Here is a 15,080-nt window from a genome sequence, read left to right as displayed (position 1 = left end):
TAATAACCAGCCAGAGATAAGGTCTGCTAGGCTGAGCTTGATCAGCCAATCGCGAGCTTCAGAGCATGAAAAGAGGCAGACCCAGGCTTCCGGAGCCAGTTTTAGGGCTCGTTATAATTTAATGATGCTGCACTGGGGTGAGTTGGAGGTGGGGTGTCTTCTTGGCTTCACCTGGTGGGGATTTTCTACGGGGGGGGGGGGGGCAGGGAGGCGGCAGGGTGGAGGGTTGCAAAGCTCTAAACTCAATAGCCCCATTCTCCGTGAGGGTGGCTGTATTGAGCATCCCAGGGGTCACATGGAGCTCTAGGCTCCTGGTCTGGCTGGGTCTACTTTGCCAGGAATTTTCTCTCACTGCCTCTAGGAAGCTGGGAAAGAGACTTGAGTGGGGCTGATCAATGTAGGGATCAACAGAGAGCAAGCATGTTTGACACCGGGTGTGCAGCTCTCTGCTGGTGAGGCTGATGGAGTCAGGGACACCTTGATGACTTGAACTCAGTCTCTTGAGGTGGTTCTCCCACCATCTCTTCTTGGTGCTAACTTTCCTGTTTGTAGTGATGGGGTCTTTCCATCTGCCCAGCCTTTTCAGCCATAATTCTTTCCCAAGGTAGCACTGATCTTTTAAGATAAAAGACTTACGGTTAAAAAAAAGATGGTGTCTGGGGGCCCAGTTGACCTAGGGTTGCACAATGGCCTTGCATCGTGCCTGCCCTGTGACCTCACTGCAGAAGCTAAATGTAGGGAAAGTTGCCCCAACCCTATAGAAAGATACACCTTTAGCTGACGCTGATATGTTACAGCTGAGCATTGAAAGGAACTTAAATAGGATCAGTTTGCCATGTGAGTATGTCTTCTGTGTTCATGGCCATCCCAGGAGGCAGCAAGCTGAGGCAGAAATGGTGTGTCTTCCTGCCCTCATGACACATGGCACATCACGGGAGACATGAGTTTATTAAAGGGGTCCTTGGTGGAAGGGAGCCAAAGTCTGGGCCAGTGACAGGGCTTGTTATGAAAGCTTGCTTGTCTAAAGAGAACAAAGCAAGGGATCCCACAGTAGTAATGGGAAGCCCAGTGGAAGATCAGAGGGTAGAGCGGCGCCACATACTGTCCAGGGGACTGCATACAAGAAGCGAACACTGAGACAAACTAAAAGTCAAATTTGTGTCGTGTATGTGTGCATGCATGTATGTACATGTGTGTTTATGGGTGTGTATGTGTATATGGGTATGTGTGTGTACAGGTGTTTGTGTGTATGGGTATGTGTGTCTATATGTGGGGGGTATGTGTATGTATGTATGTGTGTGTGTGTCTGTATAGGTATGTGTGTGTATGGGTGTGTGTGTATGTATGTATAAGGATGTGTATGGGTGTGTGTATGGGTGTGTGTGTATGTGTGTATAAGGATGTGTCTGTGTGTGTATGGGTGTGTGTGTATGTGTGTATAAGGATGTGTCTGTGTGTGTGTATGGGTGTGTGTGTATGTGTGTATAAGGATGTGTCTGTGTGTGTGTATGGGTGTGTGTGTATGTGTGTATAAGGATGTGTCTGTGTGTGTGTATGGGTGTGTGTGCATACATGCACTTGAATGACAGAGGTCAAACTCAAGTGTCTTCTTCTGTCACTGTCCATCTTTTTTAAAATTTATTTGGTCTTGTTTGTTTTAAGGCAGAGTTCCACCTGTCTTTAACTCGCAGCACTGTGATTACAAATGTATGCTACCATATTATCTGGCTTCTTTTGTACCTTCAGGGCATCAAACTAGGGTCCACAAGTTTGCTTGACAAGCACTTTACTTACTCCTCAGACCAAACTCAGGTGTGTATGTGTTGGTGTGCGTGTGGTATGTGTACATTTGTGCATTTGGAGGATGCGGCACATGTATGTAGAAGCCAAAGGTCAATCTCAGAGTCTAGTAGCTTCCTCTACCACCGACAATGAGCTCACTATCCAGGCCAGACTGGATGGCCAGCGAACCTCCAGGGTCTGCCTGGGTCTGCCTCCTCCCCACAGTGCTGAGTCATAGATGTCCACAAACCTGACTTTCTGTGTAAGCTGAGTCCTCATGAGTCATCTACACACACACACACACACACACATCACAAGTCTCATTGGGATTAATTCATAGAACACATATTACACCCAATTACAATATCTATTTCAAAAAAAAATCTGCCCATCAATGGAATGAACTTTAGAATATTTTGAAAGACTGTTAAGAAAAGCTTGGGTGGAGGTGCTTCTACAGATATGGTCAGAATTCCTATCATATAAATAAATCAAAATTTCAAAGAATAAATGAGGACACTAAAACTGATAAAGAGCAAGGAGAGCTGGACGAAGCCCTGAATCAGGTTGTTCACCTAGCACACAGCACTCCCTGGGTTCTACAGAGAGGAGAAAATAGTTTTTGAAAGACACCTTTTCTCATTAACTCTCCCTTTCCTTCAGCCCCCTTCTTTCCCAGCTCTCCCAGAAGAATCCCTGCCGTACTCCACACAACCCTAATCGACTTGGATTCTCTGTGGATTCTCCTCTCCTAGACATTTTCATAAAGGTTGTCGTAAATTGTCACTTTAATGTCATAAATTTCCTTCATGTTATAATAGGTCCCTGCATGTCAAAAATATGTCACTTTCATGTCATAACATGTCCCTTCATGTCATAAATATACCTCTTCACATCATAAATATGTCCCTCCATGTCTTAGTATGTCCCTTCATGTCATAGCATGTCCCTTCATGTCATAGCATGTCCTTTCATGTCATAATATGTCCCTTCATGCATTGCTTCTTTCACTTAGTATACTGTTTTCAAAGCCCAAGTCTTTTAATGTTACTGGTGAAAATAATTTTTCCCTTCTACAAACACATAATAATTGGCTTACCCACTGATGGAGAATGTTTTGCTACTACAAATAATGATGGTGGGATATTCATAGACAAGTATTCTCTACATTTAACCCTCAAAAATCATAGAGGAATGAGGAGGAGGAGCCCGTGAGAGACAGCCCCCAAGGGGCTTTTCCCTTAGCAGAGATATGATAACACAGCAATAGCTAAGTCTTGGTACATAAAATCCAGTCACAGGTTCAAATCCACCCTCTTTCTACCATGGCAAGACAAAGGAACATGTTTCAAGGAAATGGTCATAGGAAGCCAGAAACGTTGAGTGATTTACCAAAAGCTACACCCCATCCAGGGATCAAACCCAGAAGTTCTGTGTCCTTTCTGCCCCAGCTCCTCAACACAAACACCTCCTTATTCTTGCATGCATCAGCCTTGGCTTTTAAGATGTGTAGCTCAAGGTGAGAAAAAAAAAACAAAGAAGACTCTCTTAAAGTGAAGGAGGTAACAAGTGGTTGATACTATGTGGATGAGATGCCTTGTCAGAGCCAGTGGGCCTTTGGCAATGCAAAGACAGTGAGTGCCTTACTCCTGGATGCAGCTGGCCCCACTTGCCTTCTCCTGGCAGCTGGCTAAGGGCAATGCCTCCCTAAGTGTTTGGGTTGTTTAAGTAGGAGACATGGGGACTTTAGGTGAGTCTCAGGAGGAAGGTGACCTCTTGCATAGCAGTGAGGTACAGAAGTGGATCCTAGAAGACAGAAGTCTGAAGATGCAGAAGAAAGAGCAGAGAGAATGTGAGGAAGGTTACACTGGGAGACTGGCCAGTTTTCCAGTTTGCCTGTGTCCAAGAATGTTTTATATTAGCCCTTGAAGTTATTTGTTTAACCCCTGAAGTTACTTGATCAGATTGAAAGATGTCAAAAAATAAATAAATAAGAAAAGACAGCAAGTGTCCTAGCTGCAAGAGAGTCCTCCCAGACACTCATCACCTGTCCACTCCCAACATCCACATTCCTGGCAGAGCTCTACCAACAATCCCCAACAGTAGGAGGAGAAAGATGAGGCTGAACTGACCAGGGTAGAGAGGGTGACTGGGGCTGGACACAGGTGCCACTTCTGAAGTCAAGACTCCAGGACCCAGTGCTTTTCATCTGAGGCTAAGAATGACAGAACAAGTATCAGGCTCTTGTGAGTACCAAAGGTCTTGAGCAACCATGCAGCTCACAGATCCCAAGCCCTGGATTATTGCATCATGGTCAGGCCAACTTTCTTTGATATCTCTTTTATTTATTTAGGCTCATGACTTGCAGCATTCAAGGGCATCTGCCTAGACATTATCAGAAAGAAAATCAGTTAGATAAGCATTCTGGCTGTGGTCCAGGCTACTCCCAGACCCTGCTTTTCTGGTTTATCTCTGTAGTCTTTTAGAAAATCAAATTTGGAGCATGAGGCAGTCGTGAGCAGGATCAGAATGGGGCCAGCGCAGGTCAGGAGGTTCATCTTGGGGTAGAGACAGTAACTCTTGGTACTTAACCATGGGTCAGGTCCTGCTTCCTAGTTACGTCTTCATTTGTAAAATCTCTATGGATCTCTTCAGGAATTCATAGCCATTTCAGAGACCCAGAAAGTCATAGTGACAGGTCTGTTAGCATGCCTAAGCTCATACCATTAATGCATATGTAGAGTGACAAAGCTTGAACGAAGGTCATGTGACTCAAACCTATGACATCTCCATTTCTATACCATGCTGCCGCCCATAAGTGGTCTTTTAATTTTGTTTTACTTATTTCTCTCTCTCTCTCTCTCTCTCTCTCTCTCTCTCTCTCTCTCTCTCTCTGTATGTGTGTGTGTGTGTGTCTGTGTGTGTCTGTGTGTGTGTCTGTGTATGAGAGAGAGAAGGGGTGCTTGCTCATGAACTTGCCGTGGCACACATGTGGAGGTCAGAGGTCAAATCCTTTGGGAAGTTGGTTCTCAACTTCCATATCCTGTCTTAGTCGGGGTCTCCCCTGTGCCATATACTCCAGGCTGGCTGGCTCCCAAGCTTCTGGGTGACTCTCCTGTCCTTGAATCCTATCTCACAGGCGGTATGCTGTGATTATAAATGAGATCCACCACGTCTGGCTTTTTACATGAATTCTGAGGATCAAACTCGGCTTTCAGGATTGTGTTGCTCAAACCTTTTCCTGGTGATCCATCTTCTTTGGCCCCACAAGAATTCTTAGTTCATTTTTCTGTCTCTCTTACAAACAGCCACTCATTTCCATCCTCTTTCAATGACTTGTAGAACCATCAAAACCATTATTTGTGTGTTAATATGTAATGTGGGCACCTAGGTTCACACACATCCATACAGTCACCCTTATAAGAGCACCTCTCTGCATCTCTGTCTATCGCTCGGTGTCTGTGTGCGTGTGTGTGTGTGTCTGTGTCTGTGTCTGTGTCTGTGTCTGTGTCTGTGTCTGTGTCTGTGTGTGTGTGTCTGTGTCTGTGTGTGTGTCTGTGTCTGTGTCTGTGTGTGTGTGTGTGTCTGTGTCTGTGTGTGTGTGTGTCTGTGTCTGTGTGTGTGTGTGCGTGTCTATGTCTGTGTCTGTGTGTGTGTGTCTGTGTCTGTGTCTGTCTGTGTGTGTGTCTGTGTCTGTGTGTATGTGTGTGTGTGTGTGGGTGGGTGTGTGTGTCTCTGTCTGTGTGTCTGTGTCTGTGCCTGTGTCTGTGTCTGTGTGTGTGTGTGTGTCTATGTCTGTGTCTGTGTGTGTGTCTGTGTGTCTGTGTCTGTGTCTGTGTCTGTGTGTGTCTGTGTCTGTGTCTGTGTGTGTCTGTGTCTGTGTCTGTGTCTGTGTGTGTGTGTGTGTCTGTGTGTCTGTGTCTGTGTGTGTGTCTGTGTGTCTGTGTCTGTGTGTGTGTGTGTGTCTCTGTGTGTGTGTGTGTGTCTGTGTCTGTGTGTGTGTCTGTGTCTGTGTCTGTGTCTGTGTGTCTGTGTCTGTGTCTGTGTGTCTCTGTGTGTGTGTGTGTGTGCGTGTCTGTGTCTGTGTCTGTGTGTGTGTCTGTGTCTGTGTGTGTCTGTGTGTCTGTGTGTGTGTCTCTGTGTGTGTGTGTGTGTCTGTGTCTGTGTGTGCATCGTTAGCCAGATATGCTTTGTTGCCTTCAGAGAAAGGTGCAATGTCAGATAGGAGAGAACTTGTCCAGCAGGAGACTTCACATGGCTCTGACAACCTGAAAGCTCTTGGCAAGAGAGAAGTTGATGGTGGTGGTCCTTACATTGAGCATAACAGCTTGGCTATGCATAGCTGGCACAAGCTTCAGCCCTCTCCTTCTCCCAGCAGGAGAGTCCTGAGAAATTCCATTCTGGGGGCGGGGCCTACTGTTTCAGGAGTCTGGGGAGCAGATAGACAAGCATCTCTTTGGAATATCTTCATCCCTGTGGACACAGTTACATAGCTGAGCTGTCCAAGATCCTTCTGCCGCTGCTTCTCTGTGCTGAGATGACAGGTAAGAACTGAAAAGTCTGGCCAACATATTTTAACAGGACTATGCATATGTTCTAAAACACACTAACATGGGCATGGACTCTCAGCTCCAAAGGACCCTGGATATTAAGATAAAGCAGTTGAGTGTGTCATGGCTGTTCTGTAAAGAACACAGAGAATGACACTGATCAGCTTTGTTCCTAAAAGGAAGGTCCCAGTGAATCCTACATCCCAGAAGAGAGCACCTCAGATGGTGGTCTAGGTCCTCCTGCCTGAGATAGGCCTTCTGTCAGAATGCCGATTTGGGACCATTCTGCTTTACAGCCTCTTATGTGTGTTACACTCAGTGGAGGCCTGGATAAGGTTGGGTGGGAACTTTATGCAAACTACAGCTAAAACCTCTGCAGCATAGATGACAGCGTGAAGTCCAAGAGAGTAGACCATGCTACGGGAGTCTCGTGGATGTATTTTAAAAGAAAAAGAGCATTTTAACCTTTCAGAAATCCATACTATAATATTTGCCATTGAAATAAGGAAGTGTCAGGGAAGCATCACAAAAAATAGTAACAGGGAAATGTGCATGAAACCAAAACTGAGACAAAATCTATTGTAGAAGAGACGTGTTTGTTGTTGATGTGAGTGATGGGTATATTTTAAGCTCTCTCGCATATGATGAAGTAGTATGTAGGGGTGGAGTCTTTTATTCTCACAAATTATGAAAGAACAAAAAATAATGCATATGAAAAAATATAGAGAGAGAGAGCTTACCAATACATGCTTGCTAACTGAATGGCTTATCCACTGTTTGTGCCTAGCTACATTTTAGTTGTTAAGAGTTCCCCCAGGAAGCTAGGCCTCTTGGGAGAGTCCTATTATACTAGCTTCCCTGGGGGATTGAAAGTTTAAAGCTAACCTGAGTTAAAGAGTGAGTTCAGGGCCAGCTTGGGCAACTTATGAAGCTCTACCTCAAATCGAGAAATGTCAAGAGAAGAGCTGTGAGCAGAGCACACACGAGGCCCCTAAACTCCATCCAGGGTTGAGGTTGGACGGGAGGGGAGGAGTCCCACGAGAAGCCACACCCTGCTCTGTAGATTGTTTTGAGTGACTCATTAGGGCCATAGCTTCTTCAATGCCATAGGTTTGTTTATAGTCAGATGCTGGTCAATAAAATCATTTAACTTGGCATGCAGAATGGTACTTAAAGAGGTACTCAATGAGAGCCAAAGGGGTGGAGGCAACTCATGGGCACAGGAAAGCCTTAAATGGTGCAGAACACTACACACACATGCCTGACCTAGTGACAAATGGGAACAGCTTAAGCTTCCTCTCGGGGTGGCTTCTCTTAATCCCTAAAACACGTTGTCCCAGCCATTGGACCGAAACATCACTGCGCTTCTTTATTAGTGCGTCTATCACCTCTTCGCCTGCATGGTGTGCATGTTTGATATTCCCAGCTAGAACAGAAGCTCCCTAGAGATAGGAACCATGGCCTTCACATCTCTGGTGTCTGCAGTCCTAGCACAGAGCCTGGTCTAGGATGCACAGGTAATAAATAAATGCTAGATACGGCAGCAGCTACAAGAGGTCCCACTGTGATGCCCTCTTCGGACCACCTGCTACAGGAGCGCAGATGACTGATGGCCTCTTGATACTGTCCCTTTGAGTCTACCATGGCATTCTGCTTAGGCTACTCAGTGACTGACAAGAGTCAGCCCTTTCCTGCCACACATGTGCATGCATACACACACATGCAAACGCACATGTGCGTGCGCGTGCGCACACACAGACACACACACACACACACACACCACTCTTGCAGACACCATATTGGAACTGCACTGCAGTCAGCGGCTGCTCCGTCAGGGCATCTCCTTCCTCCCTCTCTGCTCACTGGCCTCTCCCTTGCTCTGTGGTCTCTGTGCACCTGCATCTGTTGATCCCACCTAGCCACTGCATAAGCGGCTCCCACACTGGATGAGAAATGTCAGCTTCTCTTTGGCATCTGCCTCTCAGAGGCTCCAAACTGCTGCAGACTTGCTGCTTAATGCACCTGAACTTTGCCCATCACAGATATCTTCCATGCATGTATCATCATCTTGCTGAGCTCAAACATTCTGTTTTGAAGACCTGTGCAGTAGTGGCTTGGGCAGCCCTGTGTAGTTAAAACTAGTGCTCCAAGCCAAGAACATCTCACAGGGACCTACTTTCTTTATTCTTAGGATAAGGCTTACAGGATCTTCCTTCCTCCATCACAGAGACATCAAAGAGACGGATGCTCCTTCAATCACCTCAAAGCTGAGGCTAAAGAGAGGACTCCAGGGCTAAGGGTGCCTACTGATCATGCACTGACTGCAGTCCTGATCCCAGAACCAACATCAGGTGGCTTACAGCTACCTGCCTGAGTCCTGGGGGACCTGGTGTTCTCCTCGAGCCTCTGCATGTGCCTGCATGCATGTACACGTCACACACATGCACAGAATTAAAACTCAAATCACAAATTTAAAAAATAATAATAAAGTGCTCTAAACTACTCTAAGCAGGGTTGGTAAACTTTGGTGCAAAGAGCATGTGATAACTATTTTAAGCCTTGTGGGCCACAGTCTTTCTTATGACTATTCAGTCCTACCGTGTGACACAAAGGTCGCCCAACGTTGTCCATGAGTGAGCATGACCATGTCTCAATAAAACCTTATGAAGATGAAACTTTAATACTGTATGAGAGTGAGACAGACTTGGTCAGAGGGCTTCAGTTGGCTCATGTGTGCCCCAAAGTCATGGAGTCTTATGGTTAGACAAGCTATAACCATCATGATAATGGGTGGCCTAACTGTTCCTCAGACATTCGTGACAGACCTGACTAATCAATGTGGAGAACCTTCTTGAAGGTCTAGAGGTGGCTTCAAAATCCTCCTGGACCTAGGGCTAGAGATGAAGTTAATTTAAATTGGTTATGTAGGGATGTCTGTCTGTGCCCCACCCACCCCCATCCTGTTCTGTTTCCATGGCTCACAACAGAGAAACAGGCCATGGAGAGATTAAGTAACAATAAAAGATAAAAGTAACTTTAATCACATAGAGAGCAATCTTTAATGTTAAACGTGCTGATGTAGAACTAAAACCTAGCCCTTTACATTTCCAAAAACGAAAAAGTTAAATTGTTTTTCATAAGGAGCAAGAACCAAAGTCTCTTCTTTTCTCTCCCTAAAAATCGGGGCTCAGTTCTGCTAGGATGGATAGGTGTTTGCTCTTGTTTTTCTCCAGCAGAAAGTGGGGCTGGCTCCATGGCCCTGGGTACAGCCCAGGAGGCATGGCCCATGCTCCCTCTTCTACAGGACAGGCTAAGTGGAGAGAGGCAGTTGTAGGCTTCCTCCTCCCCCTCTAAGCCAGTGTCCTGTGTGCCCTCCTCCCCTCTTATCTCAGCCTCCTCACAAGGAAGATCAAAGCGTCCTGTAAACTATGCAGCTTCCTGGTACCGAAGTCCACTCTAGTCCCAGGAAGCCAAGCTCCTTATTAATAGTAAATAGGCGAGCCATTGTCATTTGGGGCCAGCTGTCCTTCTGGAATCTAATGGTGCTCAAAGGAGGTTCTCCACAGTTAAGGTACACATTCCGGAGGCACCCCAAGTTCCCCAGCCTGCAGGATCTCCTCTTTGTTTATATGCAAACAACAATCACTGTGAATAGTATACTCACAGCATCACATTTAGGCACTCATGCTTTAGATGACTTCAGCTGGTTAGGGATTCCCCAGTGGCCCCATGTGGATGACAGCTTGGCTGGCTGACAAGGAAGTTTCCAGGAAGTCCCTTGAGGACCAGCAGCTGCTGTCTGGGAACTAGCTTCCATCCTGGAAGGCATGTGAGCTGATTTTCACAGTAAGGTGTTAACCATTTCCCTTAGCACACAAAGCCCAAAGTTGCCCACAACTTCAGAAGAGCTAAGTACTGGCAAAGGTCTTCCTCCTCCTCCTCCTTCTCCTCCTCCTCCTCCTCCCTCTCCTCCTTCCTCTCCTCCTCCTCTTCATGATCATTTTTTATACTTTTTTATGTGTGTGTGAGTGTTCTGCTCACAAGCATATCTCTGCATCCTGTGTATCCTAGCACTGGAGTTACAGACAGTAGTGAACAGCCTACTGAGATTCAAACCACTTGTGACAAGTGCTCTTAACCACTGAGACATCCTTCCAACCCACAAAGCTCCCATAATGGCCTTGCCCGACAGTCAGGGCTTCTGGAGAACAGACTTTTGAGGCTGGGGACTGGTGAGCATGGTCTTGAAAAGCTATAGACTGCAGTTCAAATACTCAAGAGTCCTTGGTCACCCATGTCTTCATCTGACATCTCCCTTTCTCCCCTATACTCCCAATATGGTATCCACTCACCTGGTTTCACTCTCAGAGCCTCTGTTTGTGGGCGGTGGGTTGGAAGGACTTGCTACAGAGCGGTCCAGTCCCCTTCAAACCACCATGAGTCACTCACACATCACTCCATCAAATGCTAAGGCGTTCTAGTTTGTTTCTAGCCTTCCACCAGGATGTCAGCTTCTTAGCAGGAGGAAGCCCTGGTTAATTTTGTCTGCTCACTTTAGGACCTCTACCATCTGGAAGGAAGCCTGACACAATACGTACTTTCTCTGTGCAGGAGTCACAGAGGCCACGAGTCTGGAGCCAGGCTCAGACTGCCCATGTTCTGTCAGCCCTGGCTGTGCTCTGAGGATCACCCACTGCTCCTGTGGTGCTTGTTCATTATTTTTTCAAGAACTTTTTACTGAAGCCCTACTGTGTGCTAGACTCCATGCTAGACAGTGGGTTTACAGATAAGATGAGCAAAGTCCTTGTGCTCCACAGCTTAGAATATCACTTAGGACCTGCAAAGTATCCTGCTTGGGTTTCCAGTTGCTTCCTAAAAATGGAGTGGTTTCTTTTTCCTAGTTCCTCTCGTCTCTCCTCTCCTCTCTCCTTCCCTTTCCTCTCTCTTCAGCAAGTTATTTAGTGTATATGTGTGGGTTTCGGAGGTGGTTGGCACTACCTGAACGCCAACCATAGTTTTAATACATGACCATTATGTTCTTCTATGTTTTGGAGGGTGCTTAGTGTCTTGACGGTGGGGCCAGAAGTCGGTGGTGCATGCAGAGGTCGGGAGTGAGGATTCAGAGAGAAATTACTCACCAGGCCTGGTGCCAACCAACCCTCTGACCTTGGCCCAGTTTGACACAAGGCCCAGTGTGAACACTGCAACCTTGGAAGACGTCCTCTTCCTCTTGTGGTGATTCTGTACCAATAACAGCAAGTGTGCATCTCAGAGGCCTCTCAGGTTCTTCCCATGCATGAATACCCACAATGATCCTAGCTAACCAGGTATCCCCCTGCTTTAGTCCCTGCAGGTGGTCCTGACACCTCAGTACTGAAAGTGAGTATAGTGTTTAAACTGGTCTTTCCACAAGGGAAGGTCCATCAAATTGAAATTTGACTTCATATTATCAGAAGCATGAAGGAGGATACAAGACTTAGTCTTCTCTCTGTGTCTGTCTGTCTATCCACACCTAATGCCTTCTGATCACTTGCCCACTACCCACTCCTTGCTGGGACAACCTCCTCCCAGAGCCCAACCATTGACTGTCCTCATTCCTCACTTTCTCAAGTGATTTATCTGATGGCCACAAGGTCCAAAACCTGTTAGGCTCTTACAATCACCAAGAGACCTTGACTTCTGGCCTCATGGCCTCCTTCAGTCAAAACCCAACAAGACTCATTTCTTGAGCAAATCCCACATCACACTGATCCTAACCGCAAAAAGATGAGTTGATCTGAGAAAAGACATGAGGTTAAAGACACTTGAGCCATCAGCTCTTGCCCTATGGCTGCACACGGACAGGAGTAATTCAAGGTTCCCTGCCATCATTCGCAACTATTACCCAACCACACACAAGGAGGAGTGCAGATCAAGCTACTGCTGGCTTTTGGAACCACAAACAGTCTAAATTGATTTGTTCTCATAGCTCATTGGGCAACCGTGCTGACCTCTTCCCTCTTTGCCAGGCCCTGAGGCTCCCTGCTGACTAGCAGCCCATCCTGACAGGCAAGAGCACCGGCCTCTCAGATTCACAGTGTACCACCGGCTCCAGCGCAATCCAGGTCACCAGGAGACACGAGCAAAACCACTGCCTCCTCACTAACCATCCCCAGATCTATCCAAATACAACCATCCTTTCAAAATTGATCATGTCCTCACCGGCTTAGATGTGTTTGTAGCAGCAGTAACCGGGTGATGAGTGACGGCCAAAGATTCTGTTTGAGTCAAAGTCTGTGACACTGTCATTTTGACTGATCTGCTTACATTTATGAAATACAAACATTCTGTGCTCTAGGTTCTAAGATATCTATGCCTGTAGGACATATAATATAAAGAACTTTTTAAAATATCACACACCAAAAGACCAATCAATACATGGCCACATTAGACAAAAGGCTCTCAAAAAAGACACAGTTTCATATATAAATGTGTGAGTGAGTGTGTGTGTGAGTGTGTGTGTGTATGTGTGTGTGTGTGTATGTGTTCAAAACCCACATCCACCAAGGAAATGCAGATCACAACTACACTGAGATACATCTGTCTCAAGCAGTCAGAATGGCTGTCACCAAGAGAAAAATATACTAACAAACACTGGTAAAGAGGAAGAGGAAAGGCAAGCCTGTCACACTGTGGTGGGAAAGGAACTAAAGAAGGCACAAAGGAGAGCAGTAGGAGGCTCTCAAAAGCTGGAAGCTGCTAACGTAGGATTCAGCGCTACCACCTCTGAGAATCTATGTGAAGGAACCGACCACACCACAGAGACTCTGGCCCGCCTGTGTGACGGCCGCACCGTGCATAGACAAGTTACATAATCATGTTAGATCTTCAGCAGTGAGGCCCGCCTGTGTGACGGCCGCACCGTGCATAGACAAGTTACATAATCATGTTAGATCTTCAGCAGTGTGAATGAATGCAAGGAGAGAATGCAGCACACAATCCATAGTGGGGTCTTTCTCAGCTATAAAGAATAAAATCATATCATGTGCAGAAAGATGTGAAGTGGAGATCAAATCAGCCAGATTCAGGAAGACAAATGTCAGATGATCACGTGGGATTCATGTTGAAAAGAACACACACACATGCACATGTATACACACACGTGCATACATATATGCATATATACCTAACACATGCACACAACACACACATACATGTATACCTATGACATAAAAACAGCCAGAGAAGCATTGGGAAGAGGAGAGGAGCCAGCAGAAGGGAAGGAGGAGACTGAAGCAGGTAGAAGGCAGTGACTATAACCTGTGTATGATGCACGTGTATGACGATGTCATAATAAAACCCATTATCTTGTATCATGAATATATGCTCATTTTAAAAGCCCACAAAGATCATCTAAATGCATCGCCTTCAAAATCCTTCCAAATTCTGCAACCACAAAATCAGAGAATTAAAGTCAACCTGCTAGCATCTACTGATCACAAGCTACTATGCTATGACACACAGAAGTATGTAGCTCAGTCCTCGAGTCGGGCACGTGATGTAACGACAGGATCAGTACACTTCCTGTTGATATGACAAACACTTGAAGCCAAGTACTGTATGAAGAAAATAAGTTTGTTTGGCCCAAAGTTTGGGAGAGTTCAAGTTCAGGATCTGGTGGACCATCTGTTCAGTGTCTGGTGAGGCTGCACTAGCTGCAGAAACTCTGAAAAGGACAATGGGAACCAAGTTCACTTTCAATAACTAGCTCCAGGAGGCCAGCATTAATCCCTCCTGAGACCACAGAGATCCAACCACCTCACCTGACTCAGCCCCTCTTAAAGGTCCCAGCACCCCACACATCTGCACTGAGGAGCAGCCTCTAGCACACACATCTCAGGGGGACAAACCACATCCCAAACACAGTGCTCACTGCATGGTGATGGAGGTCAGAGACGCTGTACATCCCACATTAAAAAATGGTGCAAAGTCAGCCTGATACTGGAAGGATCTTCTAAGTCCACCCTTGCTGCAAGAGAGGAATATTTTGTACTTTGTGAGCTCCAGAGAGGAGGTAGGCAAAGGAATAGGTTATTAAATAGGCCCCATGGATCAACAGCGTCTGCACACAGCACATACTACTTCTCTAATAAAACACAGATGGTTTTGTACTGTCATCCTATAAGAGGTCATCAATGGCCTCCGTGAATGTACCTTGTGACCCTGCTTTAAGATTTCTAAAACTAAAAGCTTAAGCTGTGGGGTTTTTTTTTAAAGTTTTTTTTCTGTTTTTGTTTTTAAATTTTTTTTTGTTTTTTTTTTTTTAGTGAATATAAACTATACTTAACATTGGGTATACTGTGGCATTTTCACGTTAATATTCTTACTGTCTCTTGCCCTTTCTTTTTTTTAATTTATTTTCGTCTCAACTGTAGTGTCCCTCTCTCAACTCCTCCAAGTCTCCCTACCTCCCCTTACCCAGGATCCACTCCTCTTCTGCTCTTTTCCTTCAGAAAAGAACAGGCTTCCCAGGGAGAGCAACCAACCAGTATAACAGGGCACAGCAAGCCTAGGCAAAAGCCCTCATAGCAAGGCTGGACCAAGAACCCAATAGGGGAAAGGGGTCCCAAGAGACAGATAAAAGAGTCAGAGACACCCCCACTCCCATTGTTAGGAGACCCTTAACCCCAAGTTCAAAAACCACAGTATTTCTCTTACTCCTTCTTAATCCCATCCCCAACTAGGCTTCCCTCGACCTTCCCGTGTGTG

General features: G+C 46.0%; 1 protein-coding gene and 1 long non-coding RNA gene across 2 annotated transcripts in view; one reads left to right on the top strand and one right to left on the bottom strand.

Annotated features, from left to right (window-relative positions):
* Gpam (glycerol-3-phosphate acyltransferase, mitochondrial) overlaps positions 1–15,080 on the bottom strand; it is a 95,553-nt gene that overhangs the window by 61,546 nt on the left and 18,927 nt on the right. The window lies entirely within an intron of this gene.
* On the top strand, positions 60–12,596 carry LOC110286104 (uncharacterized). Its single transcript, XR_002377114.3, has 3 exons — positions 60–137; positions 6,208–6,326; positions 12,341–12,596. It is a non-coding gene; the product is annotated as an uncharacterized LOC110286104 (long non-coding RNA).

This window comes from Mus caroli, unplaced genomic scaffold (assembly GCF_978045245.1).
Source record: "Mus caroli unplaced genomic scaffold, Mus_caroli_1 scaffold_20, whole genome shotgun sequence".
NCBI lineage: Eukaryota > Metazoa > Chordata > Mammalia > Rodentia > Muridae > Mus > Mus caroli.
Note: the sequence above shows the minus strand (reverse complement) of the source record. Positions and strands in the feature narration are given on the sequence as shown.